General features: G+C 37.9%; 1 protein-coding gene across 1 annotated transcript in view; it reads left to right on the plus strand.

The window, feature by feature from the left end:
- The window catches only part of Nxph2 (neurexophilin 2), a 48,264-nt gene that overhangs the window by 19,118 nt on the left and 7,704 nt on the right, over positions 1-21,442 (plus strand). The gene's annotated exons all lie outside the window — the stretch shown is intronic.

The following is a 21,442-nucleotide window of genomic DNA, read 5'->3' on the forward strand; positions in this document are numbered from 1 at the left end:
TCAAATCTGCAATGCAGTTTCTTATATGATATAACATGATCACATCCAGGAAAATAATGGAGAAAAATTGTGACTCCTCGGGGTCTAAGTTTTGGATGAAGGGTAACCATTTGCATGTTTTTAAATATATTTTATATACCTTATTAAAGAGTAAATAGAGGTAGTCACATGCATGATACGATCTCAATGGGTGAATGCTTCTCAAGAGATTGTTTGCCATACTTTAAAAATTAATAGCAACATCATACTGAGCATCCTTTTGAAAAGGCTCAGTCACAGTTTTTCATTATATCAGCCCAGCTTGTATTCATCACTTCATGTAGCAAACACTAAAACTAGAAAAGAAACCTTGAAATCACTTTGAACAGAGAGGTGTCAATAAGAGCTGTTTTATCTATGTCTTGGGGGGAACAGAACCTGTGTTGGGGTTGTTAGCATCTCACCACTCAGATACCTACTGGATTTCTTGATAAGGACCCCCAGAATGCATCTTTCAGTTGCATCCAAGTGGCTGGAAATATTTAATGGTGGCATCTTTGTCTTTAAAGGGTCCCCAAGGTTTATTACTTTAGTCTTGTACAACCCAGTTTGTCCTTTCTGTCGTCGGCCAGTGGTGCTTTCTCTTGAAATCCATACTGAGTCTATGATTTTCCAACTGCAGGTGGGAAACGTTCATTAGTTTAGCTCTCAGAGGTGGTTTACGGTTCTAATACTTTCTTTTACTCATGATCTCTGAAGCATTAAATATTAAGCCTATATTGTGTCTATAGAAAATGTTGAATTTTTATTTTCTTGCTTCAAGATTCAAAGCATTAGGTGTACTCAGTTAGCTAAATTATTAACAATCTCATCCCAAGGTACTGAAGATATAGAAGAAAAATGGACTTCACGCTCCTAGTTTTAAATACTTATTAATTAAAACATGGAAACACAAGGTCCATCTCTCCAACAGGTACGAATAAGAGCTGAAGCACTGCTTTTCTTAAATAATTTCCAAGTGGATGTTTCCATAGGAATCCCCTATTTCAGTGTCATTCACTCAACTTCATCCTTCATCCATTTGCTTGACCTCTTTCTATGCTCAGGACAGAGGATGTGCATCTGTTCTTTCTTCTCTTGTGCTAAACCAAACTCTTTTTCTTTTGCTTTGGCCATTGTTAAATATCTTTCACTTTTTGTTATTGTTCGTAGTATATGCTAGTATATGCTAATTTGCTTCTTATGTGTAGATAAGGGCATTTTATATTCTACTTTATGCAGTGAGTAATCTGTCAAGGAAGTCGGCTGCCCTTCTTGGCTGCATTGGTAGCAACAAATAGTAGCTTGCATTTTTTTAATGTAAATTTTAGTCGGTTTCTGAGGACGGGTAGATATGGAGAGCACAGTGTAAATTCAGAGCTTTTTGAATCCTCAGTAGTTGTCCTTGATGGAGTTTGAACGATGAGGCTGTGGTCCATTGTTGTAATTTTATGTAAGCAAAGAACTACTTGTGAAATATAGATAAAAATAAGAAAAAATGTTTCTGGAAAATAGTAAAATGACCCAGGTTGCAGAGATTTCTCCAACTAGTCCTTTATATTTTGCCTTAAGCCAGAATAATAATCATGCACTCTTGCTTGTCTTCCTGCAATCGGTGGCTAGCAGGGCCAACCCCTGGCAGAAGCCAGCTCTGTGCCTCTTTGTGCCACTCATGACAAAATTAAAGACTGTACAATGGACTTCTCAAGCCAGAGTCTGACCTCTACAAACCTGCTGCCTCACCTGTGCGAATGGTACTCTCCAGATCCAAGACTCAAGTCAACAGAGCACACAGTAAGCGTTCCTCAAATTTCCTTTCATACATCCCTGCATCCTCTCTATGGGGCCTTGTTCATAGAAAGTGCTCTCAACTGCAGATAATGTCCCAGGGTTGCTTCTACTTTCTCTTCCTCTCTTCTTTCCTAGCCATCTTTCTCATTACATCTTACCATTTGAATGTCTTTTCTGTTTTATTCTTATTTTCTTTTTTTCTTCTTCATGCATCTATATTTGAACATTGAAGTTATCTTGAATTCTCACTACCAATGGGCATCCCCTCAGCTCTTTAATACCACACCACACTAATTATATCATTGATCTTTACTATAAAGAAAGGAATCGTCGACCCATGCCACTTTCTTTTTTTTTGTTTTCCTTAAACTATTTGTTTATTTTTATTTAATGTGCATTGATGTTTTGCCCGCATGTATGTCTGTGTGAGGGAGTCAGATCCCATGGAACTGGACTTACAGACAGTTGTGAGTTGCCATGTGGGCGCTGGGAATTGAACCCAGGTTCTGTGGAAGAACAGTCAGTGCTATTATCTTTTGAGCCATCTCTCCAGTGCCCCTGCCACTTTCTCTCCCTACCTGACATTGGGAGGGTCACTTGGCATCATGTCTATTTAACTGCTTTTGCTCTCCCATCCCCAAAGGAATTGTCATGAATGGGTTTGCAATTGAGTTGATTTCATGTATGTACAGTTCTGTCTTGCCTTTATTTTTGGTTTTTGTTTGTTTGTTTTTGATGGCTCTGTACATCTCTTTCAGTCCTCACTACAGTAATTCTTACTTGAGACCCGGGGGACAAGAGCAGATGTGAATTTGTCCTGCAGCTAGAAGATATCAGCACCACTGTGTTTAGACCACTGAAATGAACCAACAGATAATTACAGTTTCAAATTAGTATTTTAATGAGCCGGTCTTCGCAAATGTAAAGCGAAATCTTTAGGGCATTTATGAAATGAACAGGAGGGAGGACATTAAGTAAGAAGTCCAACAGACGGATGGCCGGCAGGTGTTGGTATGATAGTCGAATGCTCCAATTTTATAATCTTCACGAGGGGGGGGAGAAACCCATATTTAAGCGTGAACAGAATTGCCTAAATAGCCTCAATCACAAATACTAGTAAACAATGCAAGAACCTAAAACTAAACATCAGGGTACAATGTTTGAACTTAATAAGTTCACTATTTTCTCATTTAGAAACTAGTAGTGCGGTATTATATTTATACAGACTGGTATCCAAAGAGCAAAGTAAAAATTTTAGAAACTGGGTATTAGTGAGAAGATTGTTGCTCATTTCTAAGATGTTTATCGCAGTAAATATGCATTTGACTTAGGACTGCGTGATGGCACAGCCTGTATAGATAATGTTAGAAAATGATTTGAATGCAACATTTAAAATGGACTGTTACATATTGTGAGATCCAAAGGAAACCATTTTCCGAAATTCTGACAGACAAAAGGCACCACTCTTCGGGAATTTGTGAAGCTAGTTGGGTTCTCCTCTACCATGGGGGAACCTATCACTGGCAGCAGGGACACATACCTACCTGTGTTGCTAATTAGCATACCAAAACACATGCTGGTCTCCAGGCTCTTTCAGTGTCATTGCCATAACTTTTCAGAGTCCCTGCTTGCATCCTAGCTCTTCACAGGTTTTTCCACCTCCCCACACAACACACATCTTAGACTTCCCTCAGTGCAGGAGCTTCCCTTTGCCTCAGCCCACTCCCAGCTTCTCACTGTCCTCACAACCCTTTTATTTCCAGTATACTGTGCCTTGGTCTTTTGCCCACAGTCTCTCTTGTCTTCTCTCATTCATCTCCTCTCTCTACTTGCTCCTGCTTCTCTCCTGGCCACATCCAGTCTGTAGATCATGTTCAGCCTTCTGCTTTCTCTCTCTGCTCTGTACTCTTTCCAGATGTATCTGGCTGTTTCTTGCCTCATATCTACAATAAAAACCTTCCCTCAGCCATAACAATGAGTGGTCATGTCATCAATTTATACACATATATGTCTGCAAGGTTTAGTAAAGGGAACTTAGATCTGCTTATTTACTAAGATCACTTTCATGTAAAACTTGGATTAGCTGCTAAAATTCCCTGTGAAGTTTTCTCATATGTGAAAGTGGAGTTCATTGATGATCTCTCTGTGCTGCACAAAGCTTATTGGATGAGGAATACATGCTGCACTAATTTGTGAGTATGATGATAAGTATTTAGAATACAGTTACTATTAACGTCTACTGGCTTAGGAAAGTGGCAGTAAGTAGTAGGCTCTCATAACATCCATGTCCTTACCGTCCATGCGTAATTGGCTATGTTTGCAGAACCAGATAGGCACTCCCTCCTACTGAGTGGACCTTAAGTACAAGCAAGCAGACATTGGCCGACTCTAGGATAGAATTGCCGCTATTGCCTGTTTGAGGATGCCTTGCCATGCTGATCACTGTTGTGGTTGATAGGCTTTATATCTCGGTAGGGCAATTGATTGTTTTTCTTCTTTGGCAGCTTATACAGCGTTTTCAGACACTGCGAGACCTAGACATCAAGAAGTATGCCTCCAGGTCAATTCCAGATTGATTCTTTTATATCCTGTAATGTCTTCAGAAATAGAATTTTATCTTCAGGATCTGGAGGGCAACCAAAGGGCAGCAGTGATTGCTTATATTGTTTGGGGAGTTTCTTGGACTCCCATGATCAACAACTAGAAAGGGCTTTCTCAAGTCAGGTACTAGGGTTTTTGTTAGAGGATCTATGGCTCTTGGAAGGTTATCAAGCCAAGAGGGGTAACAGCTCTGTGTCTAATTTTATACCTGCACCCATTTTCCCATAGTCTCTTTTTATGGTCCTGGTTGCTGTGATTGATTCAAGTCATATATTCACAACCAAAGATTTGGAATGAAGATCTTCATTTAAGGGCAAACTTACAGTGCTTGTTTTTCTGAGTTTTGAGTACCTCATTTGGTATAATATTTTTAGTTTCATCCATTTACCTAAATAATTAATGATTTCCTTTCTCTGTGATTGTCTCTGCTACAAAAAGAGAAGCTTTTGTAACAAAGGGTAAGAACTACACTGAGTTTTGGGTGTAGGCATAGATATTTAGAATGCAGTTAAAATATCATTCCAGTGTGTCTTTGTACCACATTTTCAGTATCCATTCATCAGTTGAAGGACATTTAGGATGCTGAATGCTTTTAAGTTATTTCTTGCCCGTTTTTCTTTCACTATTGAGAACTCTCTGTTCAGATCCATACCTCATTTTTTAACAGGGCCATTAGTTTTCTTGATTCTTTGTATATTCTGGATATTAATATTCTTACCAGATACAGAGCTGAAAAAGATTCTCTCTGACTCTGTGGGCTTCCTCTTCACTTGATTAATTGCTTTCTTAGCTATGTGGAAGCACTTTAGTTTTATGAGGTTCCTGCTGTCAATTGTTGTTTGTTCATCCTGAACCAATGGAGTCCTGTTCAGAAAGTCTTTTCCTGTATCTTTCACTTCCCTCTTCGCTTTCCTCTAGGAGTGGCAGGTTCCACATTATGGTATTTGATACATTAGCAATTCAGTTTTGCACTTGTTTATAGATCTAATTTCATTCTTCTTCATGTGGGCATCCAGTTTTCCCCAGCATGATTTCTTGAAGATGCTGATTTTCCTCCACTGTATGTTTCTGTCGCACCTTTGTTGCACATCACAGGGCTGTAGTTATATACAGTCAGGTTCGAGTCTTCTATGTTGTTCCATTGGGTCTACATATCTGCATCTGTGTCAGTACCAGGCTGTTTTAAGTACTATAACTCTATAACGCAGATTGAAATATGGAATGGTAATCTCTCCCGCATTGTACCTTTGGTTCAGGATGGCATTGACTCTCCTAGACCCTTTGTGGTTCTATATGCATCTGAGGATTTTCATTTCTGGGAAGAATGTCATGGAGACTTTCATTAGGATGGCATTAAATCTGTAAATGGCTTTTGATGAAATGGTCATTTTCACAAATTTAATTCCATGGACATGGAAGTTCTATCCCTCTTCTAGTGTCCACCCCAGTCTCTTTAGGTTATTTTATAAGCTATTCGGATTACAGGTGTCTTAATCAGTGTTCTATTGCTGTGAAGAGATACCATGACCATGGTAAATCTTATAAAGGAAAACCATTAATTGGGGCTGGCTTACAGTTTCAGAGGTTTAGTTCATTATTGTCATGGTGAGGAGTAAAGTGGCACACAGGCAGACATGGTGCTGGAGAGGAGCTGAGAGTTCTACAGCCAGATCTGCAGACAACAGAAATAGAGAGAGCATCTGGGCCTGTTTTAGGCTTTTGAAACCTCAAAGCCCATCCCTAGTGGTGCAGTTACTCCAACAAGGCCACTCCTACCCTGAAAAGGCCTTACATACTCCAAAAAGATCACACCTACTCAAACAGGACCACACTTTCTTGATTCAAACACACAAGCCTCTGGGGACCATTGGATGACACCTATGTTAGCATGTTTCGTGTATCAAAAGACAGCTGGTTTTGTAAGCTGCCACTTTGCTGTAAATAGCGTTAGTAGTATTGATTCCAGGAGATTTCTGTGGAACATTGGGACTATCTTATGTGTAATATCATGTCACCTACAAACATAGATGATAGGACTTCTTTGTTTTCTGTTGTTAGTCCTTACATTTTCTTCTTTTGTTTTGTTCCTCTAGAGAGTGCTTCAAGCACTGGACTGAAGATGAATATGGAGAGTGGGAATCTATATTTCATTCATAATTTTACTGGAATTGCTTTGAGTTTTTCTCCATTTAGGTTTATGGAGCTGTGGGTTTGTCATATAGAGTCTTTCCTATGGTGAGGTATATTCTCCCCAGCCCTACTCTTTCTAGAACTTTTATTGTGAACACATTTTAAATTTTGTCAGAATGTTTTCTGCATCGATACATTATCATATGACTTTTTTCTTTAAGCCAACTTATATGATTCATTTACATCTCTTGACTTACATATGTTGAACCATATCTTCAGAATATATACAGCTTGATTGTGATTTTGAAAGGTTACTTCTGTGTTTTTCTTTTTTCTTAAAAAGAATTAGACATATTTTGTACATATCTTGTTGAAAATCTGATAGACTTCTGTAGGGAGTCCATGTTGAGCTAGGCTTGCATTAGTTCAAAGGTTTTTTTACTCCTGTTTCTGTCTCCTTGTTTGTTTTTCTCTGTTTTATTTGTTGATATCCTCTTAGTTTAGCCTCAGGATTTGCATGAATCTAGACTTTAATCACCTCTGTGTTAGGAGAGCATAATTTTCTTTTCAATATTCCTTTTCTTGAGTTGCATCATCAAGTCATTTGCTTGTGCTCTTTCTGATATATTAATGTGCTTAGTACTTTCACCTTATAGCACTGTTTTCAATGTGTCCCTAGGGTTTTGTTTTTCTTGGGTCTTTTAATTTTTCACTTAATGCAAGGAATTTTTCAATTTGTTTCTTGATTTCTTTGATCTATTGATTCTTTAGTAATATGGTTTTTTTGTCCCTAAACTTGTGTAATTATTAGAAATTTGTTTACTATTGGATTTAAGCTAATAAAGAATTGTGATCAGATAGGATGCAAGAAGTTATTTTAATTTTTCTGAATGTGTTCAGATTTGTTCTGTGTTCCAAGATGTGGTTTATTTTTTTTAAAAAACTCTCATAAATTGCCAAGTAAAACATACATTCGCCTGTGTAAAATACTTTGTATATGTACATTAGGTATATTTGATATATGTTATTTCATTCTGATTTTTGTTTGCTTGTTTATGCTTTGTTCAGATTATTAGTTTACAGAGAGAGTTGGCTCTTGAAATCACCTACTATGTTTGGGTTGCTGTTACTCCATGTCTTTAATTCCTATAGTGTACTTTTTATGAAACTATGTGCTCCATATGTTCAGTATTATGATGTTTCTTGTGTTGATTATTTCCTCAATTAGAATAAAGTGTCCTAGATAGAAGATAGAGGAGAAAAATACTAGGATCAGAAGGCCTTGTGTAACTCATGCCTTAAGTCAAGCAAGCTTATTAAGAAATGTGGAATTTTATATACCATTTCCAATGAAGAAATGGAATAAAATGGGAGACATCTACAAAGTAAGGAGAAACTATCAAACTGTGGTATACAAATTCAGCAGGATGCTAATCCAACAGTGTTGCACAGTGAGAACACAGAAAATCTCAAAAATATTACAGACCACACACCCTGCAGCTTTAGGATAATCAGCCCCATATAGTGGAAAACATTGGAATCTCGGGTTCTAAAGCCACAGTGTCCTCAAAGACCTGGGCCCCGACTACTAGCAACTCTGTCAAACATACTCCTGGTTTTAGAGAAAAAGGTGTTTTCCTTCTCCCTATATCAGGATCTCAGGGAAAAGCTCCCGAGGCCCTAGTCTTAGGCTATTGTTGACACTGCCAAGCATATTCCTGATTTTGAGAAGGAACTGCATTCCTTCTGCATACACCAGGCCTTAGAGAAAGCCTTGCCTCAGCCCAGTCCTCAGCACATCACTTCACCAGGCGTTGACTCAGTTTCTAGTGCTAGGTATGACTTCCTTTTTGTTGAACTGGTCTTGAGTCCAATCAGAGAACTATCAAGGGGTGTGTGCTGCTGTTATCATTGGGGTTGCTATGCTATTCTGGTATTGTTGTGGTTCATATTGTACCTATAATTTAAAGATTTTGTTTTTCATGATGTCCCATGGTTTCTTCATGTTCCTTTAATGTGTTTTTAATTTTTTTCATACTGCTTGACTGAAATTATGGCTCAGTGGCTAAGAGCATTTGTTGCTCTTGCAGAGGACATGGGTTTGGTTTCTCACACTTGTACGATGGCTCACAGCAATCCCTATGCCCAGGACCACAGGATATGGTTCTCTCTTCTGACCTCCAGAAGCACCAGAAATTTATATGCATCCTAGCAAAACATTCATACACTGAAAATAAAAAAAAAAAATATTTTTTACAACCTTTGCCTAACCAACTCAGTTCCTCTGTTTTTTTTTCTATTTTTTTTCTCATTTTTTTATTCAAGATTTCCATCTCCTCCCCTTCTCCTCCCCCTTCCCTCCCCTCCCTTCCACCCATACCCCCACTCCACCCCTCTCCAAAGACAAAGAGCCATCAGGATTCCCTTCACTATGTTTAGTCCAAGGTCCTCCCAGCTCCCCCTAAGTCCAGGAAGGTGAGCAACCAAACTGACAAGGCTCACAGTGAGCCCATCCATGCTGTAGAGTTCATGTTCATTGCCATTGTCCTTGGTTTCTCAGTCCTCCTCCACCGTCAGCCACATTCAGAGAGTCCGGTTTGGTCCCCTGTTCCATCAGTCCCATTCCGACTGGACTTGGTGGTCTCCCGTTAGATCTGTCCCACAGTCTCAGTGGGTAAAAGCACTCCTCGCGGTCCTGGCTTCCTTGCTCATGATCTCCCTCCTTTTGCTCTTCATCAGGACCTTGAGAGCTCAGTCTGGTGCTCCTATGTGGGGCTCTGTCATTTTCTCCATCCAATGCCAGGTGAAGGTTCTATGGTGATATGCAAGATATTCATGAGTATGACAATAGGATCTGGACATTTCTGGCACCCTCTCCTCAGCTGCCCAAGTTAAAAATTGGGGCACTGAACTGAACAGAGAATTCTCAACAGAAGAAGTTCGAATGGCCAAAAGACACTTAAGGGCATGCTCAACCTCCTTAGCAATCAGGGAAATGCAAATCAAAACAACGCTGAGATACCATCTTACACCTGTCAGAATGGCTAAAATCAAAAACACCAATGATAGCCTTTGATGGAGAGGATGTGGAGTAAGGGGTACACTCATCCATTGCTGGTGGGAATGCAAACTTGTGCAACCGCTTTGGAAAGCAGTGTGGAGGTTTCTCAGGAAATTTGGGATCAACCTACCCCAGGACCCAGCAATCCCACTATTGGGAATTTACCCAAGAGATGCCCAATCATATTACAAAAGCATTTGTTCAACTATGTTTATAGCAGCATTATTTGTAATAGCCAGAACCTGGAAACAACCTAGATGCCCTTCAGTGGAAGAATGGATGAAGAAAGTGTGGAATATATACATATTAGAGTACTACTTGGCGGTAAAAAAACAATGACATCTTGAATTTTGCATGCAAATGGATGGAAATAGAAAACACCATCCTGAGTGAGGTAACCCAGGCCCCAAAAGATGAACATGGGATGTACTCACTCATAATTGGTTTCTAGCCATAAATAAAGGACATCGAGCCTATAATTCATAAAAAAATCCTAGAGAAGCTATATAAGAAGGTGAACCCAAAGAAAAACATATAGTTATCCTCCTGGATATTGGAAGTAGACAAGATTGCCGGACAAAAAATGGGAATATGGGGGTGGGGGGGATGGAGGGATGGGGGGATGGGGAGAGAAAAGTGTGAAGTGGAGGATGGGAAGAGCTTGGGGGAATAGGATGGTTGGGATATAGGAAGGGTGGATATGGGAACAAGGAATTATATATCTTAGTTAAGGGAGCCATTCTAGGGTTGGCAGAGACTTGACTCTAGAGGGGTTCCCAGGTGTCCAGGAAGACGCCCCCAGCTAGTTCAGTTCCTCTGTTTTATCTTCAAATCCTATTATTCTGGTTTCTCCCTTTGTTTTTTAGCCCTGAGTTTTCTCACTGAGTTGAATTTCTTATTTCCTCTTCATTTCTGTTTAAGCCCTCAATATTTCTATTTTGTCACTGAATTCAGACTTTCAGTCCTAGACCATCTTTGTCATTTCTTTCAGGCATGTGTTTATGTTTTCTCAGTCATTCTTCTGACAATATTTATTGCTCTCATCTTCAAATGCATCAAAATGTGTATTCTTTAGACTCATTGCATTATTTCATGGCGTCTTCTTGACTCTGCCTACTTTATCTATCTATCTATCTATCTATCTATCTATATATCTATCTATCTCTACCTATCTATATCTATAGCTATACCTATATCTAGATAGATAGATAGATATCTCTGTCTATCTATATCTATACCTATATCTAGATAGATAGATAGATAGATAGATAGATAGATAGATAGATAGATAGATCTTCCAGCCTGGCAATATTCTGTTAAGCCATTGTCTGAAAGCCACTTCTTTGTTCATTAACCAATAAAGGCAACTCATATACAGAAGGACTTCCTATAAACGTGGGTCATTTACTTATCTTATTCCATTATGTGGATATCTGGGATAGAACTCAGGGTATCAAGCTTAGAGGTAAGCATAATTACTAATTAAGACTTCTTAGCATAGCTGGGCAGTGGCGGTGCATGATTTTAATACCAGCACTTGGGAGGTAGAAGCAGGCAGATTTCTGTGAGTTCGAGGTCAGCTAGGGCTGCACAGATAAACCTTGTCTTGAAAAACCAAAATTATAAAAGAAAAGACTTCTGAGCAGTCCGTAGATCTATACTCTCTATGACAACTGCAAAAGGAATTTGCTTGTGTTGTTTTTCTTTCTATTTAAGTGGTTGAAATTTGTATATATTTCTTGAATAACTTAAGACAGTATCTTGTATTTTCTTTTATTTTTAAATTATATGTTTATTCACATGCAAGTATCTTTATATGCTTTCAATAATTTTCATTTCCACTTCATCACAATAAACATTGGTTGACAATCCTAGTCTATCTTGGTATTGTGCTAGCCAGCATTGGTAAAATAAATAAATAAAGTGCATAATTGTTTATTCTCTAATCATAAAGTTCATCTTTCCAAGTCCACCAGGATCTAGAAGAGTAAACAAGCCTCTGATAGACAGCAATTTAGAATCTGTTAACATTGGGCTACATACATTGTAGTCATCTTATTTAGAAGACATTGATTCAATTTATAATGGCTTACTTAGGTTGTTTTCAAAATATACATGCAGATTGAATTTAAGAGGGAAACCATCTGTGAACTTTCTGTCTTATAATTATTTAGAATATTCACTTTAATTTCCCCCATGTTTGCTATATATCAGCATATTGAAATAATAACTCAGGAACAGTTATATAGATATTTTAAGAAATCGTTTAAAAAGGCAATATTAAAATATATCATCATTTAGAAATACTAGAAAATAAGAGTTTTAGTAGTTATATCAAAGAATATCTGCACAATTATCTTTATATTTTAGAGATTTTGCCTGTTTGCATGCTGCCACAGTATAAATAGTTAATCACATCATACACATATCTGCTACAGGTGATGGCGTAAAAATTTTTATAAGGATAACACTTTAGAAGTGCTATTAAGCCAAGCCATAGTGGTGCACCCTTTTAATCCCAGCACTCAGGAGACAGAGGCAGGTGGACCTCTGTGAGTTTGAGGCCTGCCTGGTCTACAGAGTGAGTTCCAGGACTGATTCGATAGCTACAGCAAAACCCTGTTCGAAAAATCAAAAAAAGTGCAATTAATTATTTCATGACCTAGAATGAGGATTTTTAGACTTTTCTGAATAATGTAAACTATCTTCCAGTAAAGATCTGCAAATTTACATCGCCAGCAAAGTAGAAACCTACTTACATCTGCTACATTATTCATTTGTTTGTAGTTTCCTTTTCATTTAGTTTCGGGGAATTTCAGGATTCTTTCTTTTTTCTTCTTTGATCCAGTAATTATTCAGTGATGAGTTGTTTGATCTGTTTGTGTTTTAATTTGAGATGTCTTTGTTGCCAATTTTAAGTTTCATTTGCATAGAATTATTTCAGACTTTCCAAATTTTTAAATATGTGTTTTGCATCCCATGATGTGGTCTAGTATAGAGAATCTGCCATGTACTGCTGAGTAGAATATATTTTCTTTAGTGTTTGTGTGGAATCTTCTGTAGATACCCGTTAGGTCCATTTAATGTATGATATCACTTAATTTTGGCATTTATTTTTGTACAGATCACTTGTTTATCTGAGAAAGCAGGGTATTGAAATAACCTATTAATTGCTTGTGTCTATCTATGTATTTAAATAGAGTAGCACATGTTTTATGAAACTGGGTGTTGAAGAGTTTGCTGAGAAGTTATTTAGAATAGTAATGTGTTCTTGATTGGTTGTTCCCTTGATTAGAACAAAGTGTCCTTTACCTATTCTGATTAGTTTTAGTTGAAAGTCTATCTTTATGCATTATGTTAGCATTATGATAACAGTAACTGTTTACTTCTCAGTCCCATTTGATTTGAGCACTTTTGTCAGTTCTTTTGTTATAAGGCAGTGATATCTCTAAAGCTGTGACTTTTTCCATTTATTTGTTTGTTTGTTTGTTTGTTTGTTTGTTTGTTTTCAAGACAGTGTCTTACTATTTAGCTCTGGCTCTCCTGGAACTCAATAGGTAAACCGGATTGGCTTTGAGCTCAGAGATGCACCTGTCTCTGCCTCCTGAGTGCTGGGATTAAAGGCATGCATCATTAAACTTAGCTTAAAGCTGTGTTTCTTATAAATAACAGATACATAGTTTTTGTTTTGTGTTTGGTTCAGCTATCTTGTGACTTTTGACTAGAGAACTGAGACTGTTAATATTTAAAGTTACTATTGAAGTGTTGTGTTGTTTGAAGGCATTGTCTTGTTGATTTTTAGTGTTCTTGGTTGTGTTCTCAGTGGTATTTTGTGTGCAGTTATTATAGCTTTGCATTTTTATTCAAGGCCTCTTAGCTATAAGAATTTCTCTGTCCAGTCTAATATAATGTATTCTGTCTTTTACAGAGTTTTATTTCTTTATGTATCAATGTTTTTGTTTTCTTTATATCATGGAAAGATTTTGTTCCTCCTTTAACTATAATGGTACATATGTCTGGGTATATTAGTCTAGATTGGCCCTGCTGGTCTTTTAGAATGTGTATTGTCACTCACAGAAATCTCAGAAAAACAGAAAACTGGAAATGTGTGTGTGTGCGCGCACACGTGCACAAAACCTATATGGTTAATGAAACAAAAAAATAGCTCCAACAATGCATTATGGGACAAAGAACCTCCCAAAATGCCAGTGAGTTCATTTTGTGTTGGGCATCTACAGCCATGCATGGGTCCCGCCATTTTAGGAGTGGTTTACATAGTCAGTGAGACTCTGTTAGAGAAAACTAAGTTTTTCCTTTGCAGACAATTATCACCTTGAGGTAGTTTCTGAATTAGGGATGGCAGCTTGTGTCCACTTCCACTCTTAGCACTGAGACTCCCCATCCGCAATCAGGTCCAGACCCATGAAAGCCCTGTCCATGTTGCCACAGTCTCTGTGAATTCATATTTGCATCCACCCCGCTCTATTTATCAGGTCTTGTTTCCTTGGTGTCCTCTGATTATCTCACACTCTTTTCATCTTTTCTTCTGCAGGGTTCCCTAAGGCCTTACAGAGGGGCATTGATGGAGACATCCAGTTTATGTCTAGTGTTCCAATGTCTCAGAACTCTACACATTGTTCAGCTGTGGGTCTCTCGATTTATTCTCGTCCACTGCTACAGGAAGCTTCTGTGATAATTGTTGAACAAGACACTGATCTTTTAATATAGCAGGATGTTGTTAGGATTCATTTATTGCTATGTTGCTTTCGAAGAATAGTAGTATTTGGTTTTCTCCTAAATCCCTGACCCATCTAGTCTCAGATTCTAGGCCACCTAAGCAGTGTAGAGAATGGGTTCCGTCTCATGGACTGGGCTTATTTCTGATTAGATACTCATTGGTCCCAAAGCATGACCCTAGCTCATCCTGCATGCAGGTCTTCATTGTAATTAAAATGGGTTTGTAGCTGGTTTTAGTGTTTAACTTTCTCCTTTGGTAGCATTCAGAGAGTACCTTTCAGTACCATGAACTAGATCATGTATGGGTAAAGGCTTTAGGTGAGCATCAATGTGAATTATGAGTTCAATGAGTTGTGTAGATTTCATCTTCAGGTGCTTTTTTAATAGCTCTACCTTTATATGCTGCTTGGTATTTTACCCTTGCATATTTTAATATTCTTTCTTTGTTCTGCACATTTGCCTTTTTGGTTTTATTATCATGGGAAAAGTCTTTTATTGTCAGGTCTACTTTTACGTTGATATCTCCTTCTTTAGGTTAGGGAAATTTCCTGTGATTTTGGTAAACATATTTTTTATGTCTTTGTCCTGGATTTCTTCTCCTTCTTCTATTCCTACTATTCTTAATTTTTTTCATTCCCAGATTTCCTGCATATTTTGTGTCTTGATGTTTTTAGATGTAACGTTTTCTCTTACCGAGGTGACCAATTTTTTCTATCTTGCCTGAGGGTCTTTTTTTCTGTCTCTTGTAATCTGCTGGTGAACATTGCCTGTTGGAGTTCCTAAATTTTTCATTTCCAGTTTATATCAGTTTAGGGTTTTTGAGTGATTCAATTTCTATTTCATTCTACTGTTTATTTGTTATTTCATAGATTTCATTATGGATTTATTCATATCTTCCTTATGGTGCATGAGCACATTCACAATACCTATTTTGCGGTCCTTATCTTCTGTTTCATATACATTGCCTTCTCAGGGTCTACTGTAGTGGAGTTACTGGGCTGTAGTAGAGACATAACATCCTGATTGTAATTGGATTGTGCCAGATGTCTAGGCATCTGGATTTTTATGTGTTGAAATATGGTCTTGTCTTTGTTGAGTGGGTTTCTGATTTCTTTGGTTTCTGTTGCTCTCTCTGGATCTGAGGTTTTGGCTGTGGGTTGCCTGGTTGAGAGTGATTCTGAGTCCCTGTCACTTGTGGCCACTGAGGTTTCAAGATAGGATTTGTTTCAAAATATTTGGAGTGGCCAAGCAAAAATGAGAATGGACTAGGAGAGACGGGGGATGCTGAGAAGGTCCACAGAAAAGGAGAAAGCTGGGTCTGCCATGAAGATCTGTGGAGTCCATAGGGGATGGAGAAAGAGAGAGAAGACAGGCTGTTCCAAGTGGTCTGCTGCAAAGGTGGGGATGAGACTGGGAGATTGGAATTGGAGGACCAGAAAGAGAGTGAAGACCATCTAACTGATCCTCTGGACACTGTGCCCAGCAGGTTTCCAAAAGAGAGTGCTTAGGGTATTGGAGGCTGAAACTGAAGGATAGAGCAAGGAAGAAAGACTATAGGAGAGGATGTGGGTACAGAGGGGAAAAGGAGGTTGCAGCAGGCAATCAGTTACCATGCTGGGGATAAGACTGGGGATTGGAACTGAAGGATAGAAAGAGAGTGAAAATCATCGACCTGATAATCTGACCACGTGGCCGATGCATTTCCAGGGAAAGGGTGTCTTATGTGTTAGCTGGTGAGACCAAGGTAAAGTTTAATTGATAAGCTATACAGAGTAAGGTCTGACAAAATCGTACTTATAGAATAGAACGATTGCACCCTTTTGCTGCTACAGAAGCTGTATGAAGGTGGTCCCTTTTGAAAGAGTCTATATAAACACTGATAATTTCAGATTTTGTTTCACCACATGCACTCAAGATTACAAAAATGAAACTGAAGATAAGGGGACACCATATTATAAACCTACAAATGAAATAAGCAGAAATTATTCCTTCAAAGTTTTCTGGCCACAGGAAAAGTGCTGGCTGGAGCTCATACACTCTGCTGACTCAAATGAAAGAAGTCAGTTTCCTTTCCTCATTTTCAGTAGAACCAGGCCTTCTTTAGCTACGACAGGCCTTGTCTGACTCTGTGCCGCTAACTATAATGATGTCTGCTCATGGCTTTCTATTTGAATTCTTTCCTTTCCTTACAAAGAAACCGGTCACATTGGATTCAGGCTCACCCTTGTGATTTACTCTTTGTATATTGGTTTCTGATATTAAGATGTGTTAAAGAAACTTGGAGATAAAATTAACATTTTAAGAGTTTATATGAATGCACAGTTCACTAATTATAAAACATCAATCTAGAAGGGAGTTACTGCTGCTCTGGCAAACATTGTCAGAAAAAAATCCCCTGTGGAATTAAGCACTAGACTATACTCAGGTGGAGATACTCAGAAAGATCTAGTGCATAGAACTGGATTTTTAAAAAAAAAAAAAAAAAAAAAACACTCCTCAGCAAGCATTATAAAATCTTTAAAATACCAAACTCAGACCCATGGTTTTGTGTGGGCACTATAAATGAAAAGGCCCTAAGATGAACTCTCTTGATAGCTCTCTCTGGATCAATCTACATTTGGACTGCATTGTGTGTAGGGAAAGTTCTGATGACTTCTGTATTCCTCTGTGTAACTAGAATTCATAACTAGCTACTCACATCCCAAGACTACATAAATTAGTGAATTATTAGCTGATTACAACAGTAAATGATCATTTCCCTGATGCAATAATTCCTGTCCTAGCTAGTTTTATGTCAGCTTAATGTAAGTTGCTGAAATAGCATTCAAATGAAAGTATAGACACCACTGTTTCAAACTCTTAATTTTAATTGCACCACCAATATTATCTGTATACTTTTCTGGTTGAAATACTTTTATCTTATAAAAATTCAACACATGTTTATTAAACACTTCCAACAAGTAACATACTTAGATTAATGCCCCCATGACCTGATACCTCCCTACCTTTTCTATATGTCTCTGCCCTTGCCCTCACAAACCATTTTAACCCAACTATTGGAATTTTTCTGAGCTTTGTTTTGCCATCAGTCTCCCTTCCCACACATTTTCCTTCTGCCTATTTTACTCCTGCCACATCAACAATGAGACCCAGATAATCTTCCACATGTGAGCTTACATGTCACCTCCACAGCTGTGACAGTCTCTCGTGAACATCCAATCTAAAGTGACCCAATGTGTACACAGATACTTGTACAGAATTTTTAATGAGCATGGTATTTCTGTCAATGATTACCATCATATAGATAAAATAAGAATTGCCGTATTTAACCTTAGCAGTAAAACTACTGCCAAACATTGCAATTGAACTTTTTGGCTTTTACTGATGAGACTTCTGTCTTCAGATCTGTATTTCCTGTTATTTAGTTCCTGCATCAATTTAGAAAACTGTAAAAACTATTAAAAATTTTCTAAAGATAAAATGAACATGTGACTCTCAGCAGAAATGATGATTACTGTTTAGCTTTCGTTTCTGTTTTTAAAGGCAAAATGAATTTTGAAACAATGCCATGAAATATTAATATGTGCAATTAGTATATCGACAGATGTCTGACTCTGTTATTCTTCATTTCACTGTTTCCTCCCTTAATCTGCTGTGATGGTTTTGTAATGAAGCACTGGAAATATTACTCTCAGACAAGCTGTAGCATTTGTCATCAATAAAGCATTGCATGCGTCCAGTAGGCTCATGACTGTATGGATGATATTCTAGAAAATTCTCTCCTCAGAGAGAATGTTTTTCAAGATATATTAATAAGCTGACCACTTCTCTCTCTCTCTCTCTCTCTCTCTCTCTCTCTCTCTCTCTCTCTCTCTCTCTCTCTCTCTCTCTCTCTCTTTCTCTGTATCTGTCTCTCTGTCTCTCTCTGTGTGTCTCTGTCTCTATCTCTGTCTCTCTCTCTCTGTGTGTGTGTGTGTGTGTGTGTGTGTGTGTGTGTGTGTGTGTGGTTTCTGCTAAGCAAGTTGTCATTTTGTTTTAAATGCAAGGAATGGGACAGGATTATTAAAGTAATCCAATTATGTCAGTTATATACAAGCAACAAAAATGAGGCTACAGAACACATTTCATTATCGGTTCCATTTTTCAGCTATAAAGTGATCTGCGAGTCACCTTTTGGTTATATAACAGTGACCAGTGTAGAGCTCTTGCCTTAAACAAGGACACCCAGTGAAATAATTAGTTGCTAACTATATAGATTAAATAATTATAGTGCTGTAGCCAAATTCATCAAGCAAACCATTTATTCTCTCCTCCCTTCTACTTAGCAATGGTTGTCACATTGAAAGAAAATGACTAAGATCTGGGGTGTTCAAGAAGCCCAATACAGCTTTCTCCAAAACTTATTTGTTTAGAACTTTGTTAATTTATATGTTGTAGCATTGCTATATTCCTTATTTTTAAAAAAGTGAAAATAAACAGTTTGTTACATACAAGAAAACATATAGTTCATTGCTATTTTTCCTGTAGAGTCAGGATTTTCTTCTTTTATAAATAAAAGGATACAAATTATTGGTGTGCTGTATATAATTATAACCCATAAGGATTCCTTTTTAACAGCAGGTAATCTATGCAATGTGTTGTGTGCTGCACTGTTACAGTGAGTATTTTGAAGTAAGGTAATATAAACTGTAAATATAATTGTTCGATGCAAAGATGGACACCTGAAACCTTGGGGCCAGCGAAATCGTTGGTGGGTAATGGCACATACTTCACAAGCTTGTCAACCTGAGTTTTATCCCTGGTATCACATGAAGGTGGAAGAAGACAACCAAGTCCATAAAATCGCCCAGACCTCACTGTGAGCATCGTGGTAGTCTCTCCCTCCCATTAATAGTAAATTAAGTAAAATTTCAAAAAAAGCTTTGTTGATAACGCCTCTTTGATATACTAGCTGTAGGAACAATTCTATTATTTTGTTTTCTCTTAGATATTGACACTAATGTATCCAATGGCAATCAAGAATATTAGTTAGATTTGTTGCCTATTAGCAGATTTCTTAGACCCTTGTAAATACACTGGCAAATCTGAAGTATACTTCTTTATTTAGAACAAGTCCCATTCATTAACAAGTAACACTGAACTATCAAGCCTATATAGAACTTTGAAAGATGATAATGACAATCATGGCCAAAGTCTGTCTGTTTCTGAACCTCGGAAAGTATATTACAAACTCTTCATCATTCTTTGGATGTGTAAAGGGGAAAGACAAGACCTGATAAGGTCATTTCTTCTAAAACTGCATTTGAAAGCCAGGAATTCAGAACACGATGAGCAACAGGCCATGTGTATGTCACAATAATAGCTTCTCATTAGCTTTTCGCAAGAAAATTTATCCATAATCTCATTGTATTCTCATTAGTAGCTAGAAACCTATCAATACAGAATTTCTATTTAGTCGCAGAGGTATATAATTTCTTTATCTAGTCACTAATTCATTCACTTTCAACTATCCAGTGGAACATCTTTAATTTCTTTCTCTATCTGAATAAAATTGATATTAACTGTCCAGCTCGGCTCAGTCCTTTCTACTGTACTGCCCGTGTTTCTTTAATTGGGATGGCTATGTCTTTAATGTTTCTATCACCAGTCTTGTAAAAAATTATACTTGTAAGGCCTACAATGGTCATCTCCTCCTCAGCACTGAGTTGCAACTCACAAGTCCACTATAGCACATTTCACAGTTGTGAAAGGCCATAAAACTGGTGTGACTTCTGCAAGAACAGACAAACTGTCCTTTTCAGTATTAAACTTCCAGGTCGGAGAGCACAGTCTTAGGCACCCAGAATAATACATTTGGAAAGTATGTTGAATAGGTGATTACAACGTGGTGGATGCTTATTTGAAGGGGATTCAGGTTCTCCTTGCTCCTCTGCACTGCACCCTCCCCCTGCTTAGCCAAGTACCTACAGATAGACTTGACTCATCCACACTCATTGTCCGTCTCACCAGCCCCTTCATAGCTTTAAAGAGCTATTTTATTTTTTTGAGTTGTTATCATTTTTTTTTTTTTGCTAAGCAAAAGCTATAACAACAGAACAGTTTTGTAAAAGGTGTTAGGAAAATGACATGGTTTCCTGTTTCTGTCCAGCTCTTCTGATCGTTGATCTTACCGCATCTGACTGAGCTCATTTTCCTCAGTCTCTTCTATTCATTCTTGACTCGGCACAGTTATTTCGATTATTGTGTATATACAGCTGCAAATGGTTATGCTCACATACGCCTTCTTACGATAGACAGGCTCTATCAGCACACTCCACCATTTGTATCCGTCCAGTGATTTGAAAGCTAGTGTATCAGTGCGTGCCGTAAGCATTCTTGTGATCTTAGGTATGGACAAAAATAAATGAATCAATAACTTAATTCTGTCAAAACAATATGCTTGGGATCTATTTGTGTATTTTTCTAGACTCTCTATTTTGTTAAACAGGAAATGTTAATACTAATGTTTTCCTGCTAAGTCAGAACACACATGTTTAAAACCATTGGGCTTCAAAGGCCCAAATGGTTTGTTTTAGAGATCCAAGCCTCATGATAATTCTGAATGAAAACACTTTTCATCAGGATTTTCCCTACCTAAGCAGAATATCAGCATTAACAGCAGTTAAGTCGTCTTGCTAGCAGAGACCCTTCAGCTAAAGGGCTGAAAGTGGCACTAGCATTCAAGTGCTTCCAGCAAAGGCGTCAGTTTAACCTAACCATAAAAAAAAAAAAAAAAAAAAAAAAAAAAAAAAAGCAGACACACCAAAGTTGGGGAGCATTTTAAAATTCATGCATCCAACATTCCTCCAAACAATCAAAGTAATGGCAAACCACCAATATCGGAGCAACTGTCCTATGTGAGACAAGCTGAGTAGGGAATCACAATGACTCAGTTTGATCCTGGAATACACAGTGGCTGGTGAGGGGAACCATAGGGAAATTTTAGGCCTGGAGCTGATGTGCGTCAGTGTTGGTACCTCACTGCTTACGAGAGGTGCATCGCAACAGTGGAAGACACTGAGCACAGTGAAGGAAAAGTGAGCAGCGCACACTGAAACACTTCAT

This window comes from Arvicola amphibius, chromosome 7, assembly GCF_903992535.2.
Source record: "Arvicola amphibius chromosome 7, mArvAmp1.2, whole genome shotgun sequence".
NCBI classification, from domain to species: Eukaryota; Metazoa; Chordata; class Mammalia; order Rodentia; family Cricetidae; genus Arvicola; species Arvicola amphibius.